Source organism: Typopeltis vanoorti, chromosome 23 (assembly GCF_054136105.1).
Source record: "Typopeltis vanoorti isolate ZY-2024b chromosome 23, IOZ_Tvanoo_1.0, whole genome shotgun sequence".
Classification (NCBI taxonomy): domain Eukaryota; kingdom Metazoa; phylum Arthropoda; class Arachnida; order Uropygi; family Thelyphonidae; genus Typopeltis; species Typopeltis vanoorti.
The window spans coordinates 22,703,952-22,718,639 of NC_143571.1; the positions used below are offsets into that span (position 1 = coordinate 22,703,952).

General features: G+C 38.3%; 2 protein-coding genes across 9 annotated transcripts in view; one reads left to right on the forward strand and one right to left on the reverse strand.

Annotated features, from left to right (window-relative positions):
* Positions 1–14,688, reverse strand: part of LOC150093682 (beta-1,3-galactosyltransferase 5-like) — a 100,241-nt gene that overhangs the window by 47,259 nt on the left and 38,294 nt on the right. For 4 of the 8 annotated variants that reach the window (XM_090412802.1, XM_090412803.1, XM_090412801.1 and 1 more), the window contains exon 2: positions 7,426–7,559. The exons of the other annotated variants lie outside the window; for them this stretch is intronic. The gene's annotated coding sequence lies outside the window, so the exon portion shown is untranslated. The remainder of the gene's footprint in view (positions 1–7,425; positions 7,560–14,688) is intronic. 8 annotated transcript variants of the gene reach the window in all.
* Positions 1–14,688, forward strand: part of LOC150093683 (beta-1,3-galactosyltransferase 1-like) — a 204,767-nt gene that overhangs the window by 5,752 nt on the left and 184,327 nt on the right. The gene's annotated exons all lie outside the window — the stretch shown is intronic.

A 14,688-nucleotide genomic window follows, 5' to 3' on the forward strand; every position in this document is an offset into this window, starting at 1 on the left:
TGCGCAAGATACTGAAGGAACATCTGATCATATTTATTGTACATAACTTACGTATAGTTTCTTTTTTTCCCTTATATTTTACTTATCAATTCCAGTGTAATTCACTGGGACTAATAAATAAAATTGTTGTAACATTAATACTAGAGGTTTACCCGCTAGTTTTAATTGTAATGGATCCTCCATTATATGATTTTTGTTCGAATGAATTATTAGCCTAGTTTATTTATTCATTAACGGCATTTCATTAAAACTGTTTTTAAATCCAAGGTACATCATTAAATATTAAAACTATGTAGTAAATATTAAAAAGACCACTTGCGTGCGAAAGCTGCAAATGAAAGTTTATAATTGCGTAGGTTCAGGTTTTAGCTTTAAAAATTCAAATCCAGCAATTAATTCCACAAAAAAGTCGTTAACGTAGAGCTGCAACAAAGTACTAATAAATTAAAGGTGTACTTATGAAATTAGAATTTTTTAAAATTATTTTGAAGTAATATATTAATTCATAAACTTTTAGTGTATTTGATATGTTTGATTAATATTTATTATTTATAGATTTATTATTCCTTATCATTTACGTAGCCCATCATTACTTTTCATACAAGCTTGAAGAATGATACATTCATACTTCATGTAATATAAAATATTCATATTCATACGAATATTATAAATTGTTTTCGATTAATCCATCTAATTAACTATAGTTAGTTGCACTATAATAAATATCACTATGAAATGGTGCTTGAAGCAGTCTGCCCATGATTGATCGTTTGACAAAAAAAAATAATTTTAATTAAACAACTATCGAAGTAAGTATAACGTATAACACTACTGTCATGATGGGTGAAGCAAAAATGATTTTCATATTCCCCTTTATCTGGGAGTAGAATAGCCTTCGGTCTTTTATTTGGAGTACTCTGTTTCGTTGTAATTGACAGCTTGTACGATCAGCGAGGTTTGAATGCGAATTGACTTGACGAAGAATTTTTCTGCGAGATCACGAAGAAGGGAGGAGATGTAAGGAACGTTGGTTTCTCGATGAATCTGTGAATTTCTGATGAACCATGGGGCATCTAGAATCATCCTTAGGCACTTATTTTGGATTCTTTGTAGTTTTGAGATGTTTGATCGTGACGTGTGACTCCATGCTGGTGAGGCGTAGGTTATAACTGGACGTATAACCATCCGGTAATGTAAGTTCAGTTTACTCTTGTGGTTGACCATTGGGTAGAGTTGAGCTATTATTTGGATGTCTTGGAACGAATGAGATTGATGTGCTTGTTAAAAAGAAGTTTCTTATCCAGTAGTACCCCAAGATATTTAATCTCTGATTGCATTGGGATCTTTTGATTAGAGAGCAAGAGGTCGTCTTTAATGCAGACTTTTTTCTACAGAATAACATGGCTGAGCTTTTGAGGGGTTTACTTGAATCCTCCAGTTGGTGAACCATTTTTCCAGTGCGTTGATATTTCCTTGGAGTCTACTGATTGCCAGGCGAGGGCTGAGAGACCTTGCTAGAATAGCGGTGTCGTCAGCATAAAGGCCGTAATGGTTGTTCTTGAATTTAGAGGGATGTCTGATACGTAAATTATGAACAGTAGTGGGGCCAGAAGGGAACCTTGAGGTTCCCTTCTGGCTCCACTACTGTTCATAATTTACACCAGCTAGAATATTGAGCCTTGATGAAACAATTCCGTCAAGCTTTACTTGCATGTATCTTTCGCTAAGGTATTAGTTAATAAGTTCTAAAAAAAATCAGCTAACGCCTTTTTATTCCGTATATAGGGAGTAGGTGAGGCCATTTAGCCCTATCTAACTTTTGGAGACTGAGATGCAGTTCAATCTCCACTGATACCCAAACAGAGATAGCTGGCCCAAGGCTATCACTAATTAAGCGGCACGCAGTGAAGAGAGACGGCTCAACAAGTGCCGCCATCTCGTGGTCCCTAACCCTAACACTCGTATTTAATGTCTGAAATAACGTGGGTTCTACGGTGGATTTTCTTGAGCTTACGGGACGAAAAAACCCTAGTTTCCGGGAGAAAAAACCTGCTTGCCCGTGCCAGAGATCAACTAACTCAGGAAAGTTTTACTAGCTTAATTGGGATGTTATTTTCAATAAGTGTGAAGATAAGACCTTGATACCAGACCTTATCAAAGGCCTTGGCAACGTCCAAGAAGACAGCAGCAGTGTGGAGGTGCCAGTTGAAACCATGGAAGATATGTTTCTGTTAATCGGTGGATTTGTTGCACTGTGCTGTGAGCTTTGCGAAAACCAAATGGCTCATTTGGGATTATTTTATGTTTGTCCACTGCTAGTTGTAGCCTTGTTAGGATGACGTTTTCTGTTATTTTACTGAGGCAGGAAAGAAGACTGTAGCTTTAGGGGAGTTGAGGGTTATTACCAGGCTTTTTTGGAGGGATGATGTTAGCAATTTTCCAAGTTGTGGGAAAGTACTGGAGTCTTAATATGGAATTGGTTATTAACTAGATGAATTATGGCCCAGTGGCTGCTCGTACATAAGCACTGCGACACTGCACCTCCAAGGAAAAATGAAAAAAAATTAAATTTTGTTTGTGTTTATAAATAATAACAATGCTTACAACATTATATAAATGCAATACATGTTAAAGGTTGCAGCTTATGATTTGACATTGATTGAATAGTTAATAATTTGAATTGTTCGATTAACACGTTAGATTACGACACAAATACACTGCGATCTAACGCAGTGTCGGAATTATCACGTTGGGCCAATTGCAGCTAGACTCGCCGATATTCGTTTCCACTTCTCATTGCACGTTACAAGTGATTCCGACACTGCTCGTTTGGGCAGTGTATCGTATGCTTGCGCGCGTTATTTCTGTGAGATACGAAACTTTTATCATTGGTGTTTGTTCGAGAGTGAAATATTTTTAATAAAGCAATTTTTTAATATGAAAATTTATTTATCAATAAATTGGTTACTGATTAGGAAAAAGAATTTTTTTTTAAATTTTGTATAATGCAGCTCCCCCACTTTAAATTTTTACCGGCCGCCATTGTTATGGCCTTCCTTGGGAGTAATTTTATTATTCTATTGGTGATGTCAGGAGCCTTTTGGGATATAATATTGATTATTTTCTCGATTATCCTGAATTATCCTTTAGCTGTCTTAAGGCTTTTGTGATCTGACGATGAACTTTATAAATGAGATTAATATTTAAGTTTTCGTAAGATGGGCTGCATTCATTTTCCACGTTGTCGATTAGGGCTTCTACTTTTTTCCTTCATCTGAGTGTGCAATTCCATGTTTGGTCTTCATAGGGGGAAGGGCTTGTCTTTTGGTACGAAGAGAGTTTAGAAATTTCCATATGGAGTTATCTTCATGGTTGATTTATCTAGTTTAGATTCCCATTCGGAATTCATGTGTTTCTAGAGAGCTTCTCGAACCTGTCTGTTCAAGTTGTTTAAGGTTGTTTTGTCCTGCGGTGCTCTCGTGTTGTGGAATCGATTTTTTAGGGCTATGTTTTTAGTTCTGATCAGGTTCATAATCTCTTCCGGAATCCGACTGGACGAGCGGAAGACAGTGGTTTGCATGACTGATGCTATTGCTGTGATAATTTGTTCTGTTAGGTTGCTTATAGCTAAGTCTATTTCTTCTTTTTTACGAATGACTGGAGGTGGGCCGATGTGCTCTGGGAGAACATTTGAGAGTTTATCACATGCCATAAAAGAGTGTTGAGGAGAGAGTTGATCCTGGGTCAACTATGGATAGGATTATAGAATTTCTTTCTAGACGATGGTAAGGTGCTTGCTTACTTTTCTGAATTCATGCAGCATGGTGGCAAGTGAAGCAGTTAGAACTGATGATAACTTGGAGCTTGTTTGCTCTTGAGATGAAGGAATCTGAGTACGTGCCGCCTCTGCGTATGTTTTGGGCATGGATGAAGGTCGCGTGCCGTCCTGTGCTGCTGAATGTGAGGTATTTCGAACAGGAGGGCGACTGGCTTGGTTACTTATGGTGTCATTGCATGGGGGAGCATGGTTCTCTTGCTGACCCACGCTTTTTTGGGTGGAAAAGGCACCCTTGTAATTGGCAGGATGTAGTCCTCTACAGTTAGCAAAACAGGCAGATGTAGATCTTAACTTGGTGAAAGTGTTGGTTTGGTGTCCATCTCCACATTTCAGATATCTACAAGCAGCTTTGCATAACTTTTAGGCATGCCCGAATTTTTGGCATCTATGGCATTGCCCTGCCGATGCCTTCTTCCTTAGAGGCTGGTTGTAATTTTGAGCCTGCAAATATCTATCACTTCATATATCCTTTTCTGTGTGTTGCTGATTTCGACCAGCACCAGCGGCATTGACCTTTTTTCAGATCTCAGAATCCTGCTGACTTTGATTGGGGTCAGTCCTTGAGTGATGAGATCATCAGTGATCTCATCAGTTGTAATGCCCTCAGCAATCCCCTCTAAGCACCACTTTAAGATTTTTCTCGATTGCTAGTGCGAATTTATGGAATGGAAATTTGGAGTTGTCCAGCATTTTTGTCATCTTACGATAATCTGAAACAGTAGCAGGATGAATCTTTACACCCTCATCAGTATTTCATGCCCTGGAGAAGTTGGTTTTGTTTTCCTAGGGACCATGAGGCTGAGGTCCACTTCTCTTGGTCTCGGAGGATAACTGGAGGGGCCTTTTCTTTTCCATCTTGGGTGTCATGTGTTGCTACATCCTCTTCCATATGATCTTCAGGTGTTCTTCGCCTTTTTTTTATTGTTCCTCCTGAGAAAAATCATATTGTCTGGGAGCCTTTGGTGGTGGGAGAGGTGTGAAGTTCCGTTCAGTGTCCACATCACCATTTTCCGTGTCGTCGACTTGAGTGTAGATATTCAGGAAGCCAGGATATTCTGCCTTAAATTTATTTAAGGTAAATTTAAGAACGTCAAGTGTCAGATCTCTGTTGAGATTTTGAATGGTGTCCTTGATGTCTTTTATGTTTCCATTTTTGTTCACCGTATATTGTTGGAGAATATTCTGGTGTCTGTAGATAATCCTGTAGACTTTAGATGGTCTACTGACAAAACACCCGAAGCTCTTACGATCAAAAAGCAAACTCCCGTAGACACAAATTTGTCTACCAGCAAATCAATACTTAAGTTTAAAATATCCTAATTAATGATTAAGGAGTGTCGAGAATTCACTTGGCCATGGATGAAAGCCTACCGCCCTAATAAACATAAATCCACCACTGGTCCTTAATTCTGGTGAGGCCTACACGGATATCAGACCTCGTGCATTTTTCATGCAGAGGGGGAGACAGTAGGAATCAAACTGTATCAGCGCCAGTGCAACGTGAGATTCCCGAAAAACCTTGTATGAAAATTAATCAGGCTCAATCTAAAATAACACGTCTGATCTCGTCAAAAGTCGAAGAGAAACCTCACTGATTCAAAATGAAATCAATTCATCGAAGTCAGTTCTTAGAAGAACTGGGCGATGACTGAGTCCTTGACGCTTTATCCCGTCATCTGAATGAAGAGAATCTGTATGGATGGAGTGTTATTGAGCTAAAAGCTCTAGTCATAGCTAGGTAACCGCAATAGCCGAGCCTCAGTTAAAACTTCATTGGCTACAGCATTGTCATCAGTTACCCTGGAAGTCCTAAAGAGGACTTATCGACCTACAATCACCAACTCTCATCGAAGTCATTTACATTGGAATTATTAATAAGAAATTTTTATTAGAGATAAAAATAGGTGTATTGTTCAGAAATTAACCGTATTTATATAATTATGCAGATATTTATCGTCCTAAGAAAAGCGACAAATCTTTGCAATCTAACGACAGTGTAATTTTACCCACTTCATTTCTTCCTAAATTAATGGAGAACACCATTAACACTCAGCTTATACGTTACCTTGAATCCTATGAAATAAAAAATCCTCTCCACGTTATAAATCTATTTGATTTGATTGGGTCAGACACAAAGTTCTATTAAGTAAGCTTTCGTCATATATCTTCAACTTGCTTGCAGGCAACTTCAACTTTCTTTCTCTCTCTCTCTCTCTCTCTCTCTCTCTCTCTCTGAGCGCACATTGGGTATGGTAGATGGATCTTTACCATCAGACTTTGAACTAACAGTTCTGTTTTTTCGCCTACGCTGGTCCTTCTATATAACGTTGAGCTTCTGCAGTATCAACTACTCACCAACCTTCCATAATATCAGCTTCTACAATCTTAAATTCTGATTCCCAAACCATTCTTAAATGAGGTTCTGGTAACCCTTTTAATTTCAATCATTTCGTTTTCGTTTACGTTTGACAACGGTAAAATCTATAGACAAAATAAAATTTCTATATCCTAACCTTAAATCTCTCTTAGCATAAACATTTACAAACGTCTTCTTCTCAGCATCCAAAAAAAAAAAAAAAAAAAAATCTTCCGCTGAATGCATTACTTTACATCTCAAAAGATATGGACGTTATACAAATTACAAATCCGTTTGACAGTTGATTACTGTTCTCGCATTTGGGGTAGTATCCCTAAGAGTTCCTTTTAGGGATACTACTCCTTGAAAACATTGACTCCTTAGCAAAGTGAGCAGTTAGGTCCGTTCATCTGAATTGACATCATCCACCTTTCTCGTAAATCTGTTAAAATGCGTGGAGCAGCTATCCAACACCCCTTCGCATTTCAACTCCAAAGAGCGAATTTTTCTTGCTCTTGATCCCTTCTTCCTTGTCATGTGGAACAGCCTTCTTCCTTTTGTATCATATTTCTTAAAGAATGTAATCTACAGATCGTCACATAAAATGTTAACAATTTTCTTTCTTTCTTCTCATCTTTCTATCTATAGACAATACTAATTTACTATACTTTGAGCAACTGCTCATATGCGAATTACCGTGCGCGCGCGGGTGTGTGTGGTGATGCGGAGAATCATTTCTTGGGTCAGCTAGATTTTTTAACTGCATACTAAAATCTATATTAAATATATAAAAGTTTTAATTCAATATTATATTAAAAGAAATCCTTCATTTCCTAATTTAAGTTATTATATATTTATTACATTTATTAAATTATTTGCATTATTTTACTATAATTATTATTAAATTAAACCTTTTTCTTACAGTAATTAGGACTACGTTTTTATTCTTTTATTAAATAATAATATTATTTTTTTTATTAAATTCCAAATTCTTCTCCCCACTCCCACCCTTTCTTCCTGGTTCTGAATACGACTAATTAAATGCCTTTTTTAATATAATAATTTAATTAAAATATTATGGTATCTGACATTCATATCTGATAAAATATGAATTTGTCAGATATTATGGTATCTGAAAAAAAAGCTTATAACTTTGTTATAAGCTATGCCTTGAGATAATGAAATTATTATATTTTTAGAATCTATTAATGGACTTAAAGAAGCTGCGTACCTCAGTCGGTTTCGACGCAGTGCTTTAGTTTTGGAAAGATCTGGGTTCAAAGACCCTCAGAGAAGCGAAGAACCTTTATTAGGGATTTTCGGATGAAGGTCAGTTAACCGGTCTCATGCGGAGGTGGAAGGATCCTGCAACCAGATAAACAAGTTAGGAATTACAAGAATTAACATTTAGGCATAAGACTAACTACCATACTCTAAAATTACGTTTACGAAAGCCAACATAGCGAGATCATTGGCTTAAAGGCTTAAAATACCGTGAATTATTGTTATTAGAAATTAATTTTAAATGTTCATTTATAGAGGATAAGTAAACTAATTAATTGCATTACGAAGTAGTCAGCTAACATATAAAAATCGAATTATTGCTAAAACAGTACTTTAAAAATATGAAAACTTTGTAATTATTTAATCTTGAAAGAAAATGTGAAAAAGAAATTTTAGAAATATCTTAAAGAAATTTTCTAAACGTGTCTGTGTATCTGAACACTAATTACTTGTAATTTAATTTTTAGCTGTTTAAATAGTTTCGCCTTAATTAAAACATAACAGCTGATGAAGAAATTGACTTAAAGCAAGATCCAAATGTATGATGCGTTGAAAGTTTTTTAATCTTGAAATTCCAGCATTTTTATTTTATTTTATTATTTTTTTTACCATTTTTCCTTTGCTGTCATCATTAACTGTTTTTGTATTCGAAGGTGATGAAAAACCATCTCCTTATATGATCGAAATGACACTCATTATGAATTTATTTCAATCCCGCCCGCCCTCTGACAAAGAATAAAAAAATACTCAGAAAGGGAATATACAGAGAACAGCTAAAGTAGTTTACGCTGAGAGTAACTAATAGAAATCCTTTTTCTTCCATCTCTGAGTGAGTTTTTTTTTTTTTTTTTTTTCTTACTGTAAGCCTTCCTTCTCGAGCAGGCTGCTCTTCTTGACGAAACGAATGTGCTGTCTCAGCATCCAATGTGTTAGCTCAAAGAGGCGAAAACACTTTTCCCTCTTCCTATGCAGTGACGTGAGAAATGATAATAAACTTTCCACCAGGACAGGAAGCCCAGATTTATTGTTGATGTAGGCGACATCTAGCGGTAGTATTTTTTCTATGTTCTGTACGTGGAAAATAGGACAAAGAAAGGAAACAAGGAATGATTTGATACTGTGTGGAAGGTTGCCCATGAACTATTTATGAAAGTAGCATTTCGTATTGTAAAATATACTCTCAAGTACTAAAACTGGACATCCTGCATTAAATCTTGTGAATTCATGGCTGGGAAAATAATACTAATACTATCTTTGTTGTAGGTAGCGCATTAAAAATAAAAATATGATTATTTCTCTATATCTTATAAAATTTTTGAAAAAATGATTTCGTTTTGACGTCATATACTATTTTTTTACGATTTTACTTATCAGAGTAACTTCTTTAAATATCTTACAAATATTGCTGTAAATTATACTTTAGTTGCAATCAATTAAATTTCAGATAATAAAAATATATGAAACACCATTTAATATTTAGTATAATAATATAATTAAAACAACCAAAACAACCCACTTTTAACAAGAAAAGTCCTTTTTAGGACTTCCAGGGTAACGAATGGCAATGCTGTAGCCAATGAAGTTTTAACTGAGGCTCGGCTAGCTATTGCCGTTACCCAGCCATGACTAGAGCTTTTTAGCTCAATAACACTCTCCATCCACACAGATTTTCTTCATTCAGATGACGGGATAAAGAGTCAAGGACTCAGTCCATCGCCCAGTTCTTTTAAGAACTTTTAACAAGGGTGAGAACCACCAATCCCTTGGAGGGTAATGGATGGCAATGCTGTAGCCAATGAAGTTCTAACTGAGGCTCGGCTATTGCTGTTACCCGCCTGCCATGATCAGAGCTTTAATAGCTCAATAACACCTTCTCCCTACACTGTCCTCTACAGATAACGGGGAAGATAAAAAGCATTCTTGTTTCGCCCCTTTAAGCCAGTCCTTATAAGGACTTAACTTTTAACAACAACAACGTTACTGGCTTGCTGGGTGAAGCATGAAATGCTTTTTATTTTCCCCTTTATCTGTGTTGAGAAGCTTGATGGGGGAGGTTGTGAGACTTATGCTCGCACTTTGTGAACTATGGAGTTAGCTCTGTTCTGCTGAAAGCAGGATTGCCTTGGGTCTTTTGTGTTTTTGATAGTCATGTTCACTATAACTGGAAGCTTGTCTGATTAGTGGATTGGGATGAGAATGTGCCTTGCTGAAGAACTTTTCCGCATGGTCATGAAGGAGAGAACGGATGTCAGGGGTTCCGGTTTCTCTGTGGATCTGCGTGTTTCTGACGAACCATGGGGCGACTAAGATCATCCGCAGGCATTTGTTTTGTATCCTCTGTAGTTTCTGGATGTTAGATTTGGATGTGACTTTTAACACAGTACATGGTGAGATGCGGTGATTGATTCATTCAATCCAATACCCTTGGAGGGTACTAGATGGCAATGCTGTAGACAATGAAGTTCTAACGGAAGCTCGGCTAGTGCTGTTACCCTCCTGCCATGATCAGAGCTTTAGTTGCCCAATAACACTTATCCATACACTGTCCTCTACAGATAACGGGGAAGATGAAAAGCATTCTTGCTTCGCCCCTTCAAGCCAGTCCTTATAAAGACTATAAGGAACACAGTACATGATGAGGACCGAGGGGTACCGGAGTAAGTTAATCGACCGTGAAATGCGGTGATTAATGATTAATACCATTGGAGGGTAATGGATGGCAATGCCGTAAGCAATGAAGTTCCAACTGATGCTTGGCTATTGCTGTTACCCTCCTGTCATGATCAGAGCTTTAATAGCGCAACACCTTACCCCTATATTGTCCTCTACAGATAACGGGGAAGATGAAAAGCATTGTTGCTTCGCCCCTTTAAGCCAGTCCGTATAAGGATATAAGGATAAAATAATACTTGTGGATCGACCGTGAGATGCGGTGATTAAAATACCCTTGGATGGTAATGAATGGCAATGCTGTAGCCAATGAAGTCCTAACTGAGGCTTGGCTATTGCTGTTACCCTCCTGCCACAACGAGCTTTAATAGCTCAATAACACCTTATCCCTACACTGTCCTCTACAGATAACGGGGAAGATGAAAAGCATTCTTGCTTCGCCCCTTTAAGCCTGTGCTTATAAGGATAAGGACACAGTACTTGAAAGCTTCATGGAAATTTGAAATTAAGAATCGACCGTGAGATGCAGTGATTAATACCCTTGGAGAGTAGTGGCAATGGTGTAGCCAATGAAGTTCTAACTGAGGCTCGGCTATTGCTGTGACCCATCCTGCCATGATCAGAGCGTTAATAGCTCAATAACACCGTATCCCTACACTGTCCTCTACAGATAACGGGGAAGATGAAAAGCATTCTTGCTTCGCCCCTTTAAGCCAGTGCTTATAAGGATAACACAGTACTTCGATATATAGGTTTCGGCCATAGGAAGAAGAGTCCTTTTTAGGACTTCCAGGGTAACGAATGGCAGTGCTGTAACCAATGAAGTTTTAACTGAGGTTCGGTTATTGCCGTTACCCAACCATGACTAGAGCTTTTAGCTGAATAACACCCCATCCACACAGATTTTCTTCATTCAGATGATGGGATAAAGAGTCAAGGACTCAGTCCATCTCCCAGTTCTTTTAAGAACACAGTACTCCGATCTGGACCGTTGGAGGGTAATGGATGGCAATGCTGTAGCCAATGAAGTTCTAACTGAGGCTCGGCTATTGCTGTTACTCTCCTGCCATGATCAGAGCTTTAATTGCTCAATAACACCTTATCCCTACACTGTCCTCTACAGATAACGGGGAAGATGAAAAGCATTCTTGCTTCGCCCCTTTAAGCCAGTCCTTATAAGGACTATAAGGATAAACACAGTACTCCGTGTGATGGCCGGGATAAGAATAGTCCCTCTGTCGCCAACGCATCGTACGAGGCGACTGAAATGGGTACCCAGGGAGAGTAATGGATGGCAAGCTATAGCCAATGAAGTTTTCACTGAGGATCAGATATTGCTGTTACTTTCCTGCCATGATCAGAGCTTATTCAACTATATTACCAAATCTATACACTTTCTTCTGCAGATAACGGAGAATATGAAAAGCATTCTTCCTTCATCCATCTAGCCAAAAAATAAATAAATAAAGTTAACACACTGTAAAAAGATTTGGAAACATTTTTGAAAAAAGTTGTTCTGAGACGCCTGATCTGGGTACGAATGAAGAGGTGCTTTTTTACAGATATCAAAAACAGCTGGGGACAACCTTTTCATGGGGATTTGGCTTGAAGAATCGCTTAGCCGACTCCCGGTGTAACTAGAGAAATCACAATATCGCCCCCGACCTTGTGGCGAAGTATGCCATGCAATTGAAACTCTAGGGCACCTCTTCTACCAGTGCAACGCACTTGACAAAAGTTGACTGAAGTGCTTAAGATCCCGTTACCCACTTTCTCTGAGGTGGTACTATTGCAATTCCCCCCCCCCCCCACACACACACACTCTAGTTAGAAAAAAAACAAACAATACCTATTTTTTTTCATCAATGTTCTAAAAATATCACATGGAAAATACGTAAAAACATCTCCTCACTGAGGAAGACAGAATGTTCCTTCGGATTAGGAACTGCTTCTCCGCCTATCTCCCTCGATGTCTGGAGCAGGAAAAATTCTTCTTGGGTAAAGGAGATGGCATAGGCTACCAACTATGTGTCAGATTACACAGGGAGAATTAAAGTGTGCACATGTTTGCCAACATGGAGGCTGTCCTGAGCCCTTTCAAGGAGGGATCTCCCGGGCCAGATCTCCCTAATTTGTTCACTTGTTTTTATCCATCTCTTAGGTTTTACAGGCTTTTATACTTCGTATACTGGGGTTTTCATAGTATTTTTAATGTTTTTTTATCTGTTTGCTGTTGTTAGGTTTTAAGCGTATTTTTCCTTTTTGGGACTTTTCCTTCAATGAGTGAAAAGTCAAACAACCCTTTTTAGAAGTACCCGGTGGGTCAACAGCTGAAACTGGTCAACCGAGGCCTCTTTCTCTCCTCTGTCACTCTTATCTTTTTATCTTCCTAAATATATATTTATTTATATTTGCTCTGTATACGAAATTAAATATGCAAAGAAAAATTCTATTCTTGGTTTATGCTTTATCCAAGTATAAGAAAAGTTTGCGCGTGTAAGTATTTTCATGACGCTACTTCTATATACAGATTAGTAGTAACTTCACATAAATTGCCTCAGTATCCCATAATCTAAAGTGTATTTTGAGTGTGCGTAATGCTGAGCATTATGCACCCAAGAGTGATAGGAGGAGTTTTTACCATTAACATTACTGACAGGATGGGTGAAGCACTAGTGCTTTTCACATTCCCCTTTATCTGTAATGAGAGTTGTTTGGGAATGGGAGGTTTGTGAGCAGTTAAGCTCGCCCTCTGAGGGCAGTTGTGTTAGCTATGATCAGTTGAGAGAAGAATAGCCTTCGGTCTTTTGTGTTTGTAGTAATCAGTCTCATTCTAATTGACAGCTTGCACGATTAGTGGGTTTGAATGTGAACTTGACTTCACGAAGAATTTTTCTGCAAGATCACGAAGAAGGGAGGAGATGTATGGAGTGCCGGTTTCTCGGTGAATTTGTGAATTTCTGATGAACCACGGTGCATCCAGGATCATCCTAAGGCATTTGTTTTGGATTCTCTGTAATTTCAAAATGTTTGATCTTGAAGTGTGACTCCATGCTGGTGAGGCGTAGGTAATGACTGGACGTATTACCATCCGGTAAAGAAGCAATTTATTATGTGGGTTCAATTTGGTCTTGCGGTTGATCAATGGGTAGAGCTGTGCTATTACTTTGGAAGATTTGGCGCCAATGAGATTGATGTACTTGTTAAAAAGGAGTTTCTTCTCCATTAATACCCCACGATATTTGGTCTCTGATTGCCACGGGATCTTATGACCAGAGAGCAGGATGTCTTCTTTGTTGCAGACCTTTCTTCTTGAAAACAGCATGGCTGAGCTTTTGAGGGGGTTCACTTGAATCCTCCAGTTGGTGAACCAGTTTTCTAGCTCATTGATACTTCCTTGGAGTCTAGTGATTGCTAGGCGAGGGCTGAGCGATCTAGCAAGAATAGCGGTGTCGTCGGCATAAAGGACCGTAGTAGTTGTTCTTGAATTGAAAGGAATATCTGCCATGCAAGTTGTGAAAAGTATTGGGACCAGAAGAGAACCCTGAGGTACTCCCGCCAGAATTTTGCGCCTTGATGACACAATTCCGTTGAGTTTTACTTGCATGTATCTTTCATTGATATATGAATATATGAGTTTCACTAGCTTAATTGAGATATTGTTTTCAATTAGTTTGAAGATAAGGCCTTGATGGCAGACCTTATCAAAGGCCTTTGCAACATCCAAAAATACAGCAGCAGTGTGAAGGTGCCAGTTAAAACCATGAATGATATGCTCTGTTAGTCGGTGAATTTGTTGCACCGTATTATGAGCTTTGCGAAACCCAAATTGCTCATTTGGGATTATTTTCTGTTTGTCCACTGCTGATTGTAGTCTTGATAGGATGACCTTTTCTTTTACTTTGCCAAGACAGGAAAGAAGACTGATGGGCCTGTAGCTTTGGGGAAGTTGTGGGTTATTACCAGGCTTTTTCAGAGGTATAATGTCCGCGATTTTCCAATCTGTGGGTAAGTACTGGAACCTTAAAATGGAATTGATAATATTAACTAGATGAATTATGGCTTTCCGTGGGAGTAGCTTTATTATTCTATTGGTAATGCCGTCAGGGCCGGGGGCCTTTTTATTCTTCAGATGGGAAATGATTTTTATTATTTCTGTTGGAGATGTGGGGGTGATGGTTTCTGAATCATCCTTAGGCTGTCTTAGTGCATTTCTAACTTTACGATGAACTTTGTAAATAAGATTGATATTTAAGTTTACGTAAGATGGGCTGCATTGATTTTCCAGATTGTCAATTAGGGCTTCTATTTTTTCTTCATCTGAGTGTGCAATTCCAAGATTGGTCTTCAAAGGGGGAAGTGGTTGTCTTTTGGTACGAAGAGAGCTGCCTACAGATGCCTAAAATGCGGCGAGGGTCACCAAACTAACTCCTGCACCAAGCCCAGACCCATTCCTGCCTGCTGTGCCAATTGTAGAGGACCACATCCCTCTAATCACAAGGGATGCCTTTTCCATAAAAAAACCATGGATCAACAAGAA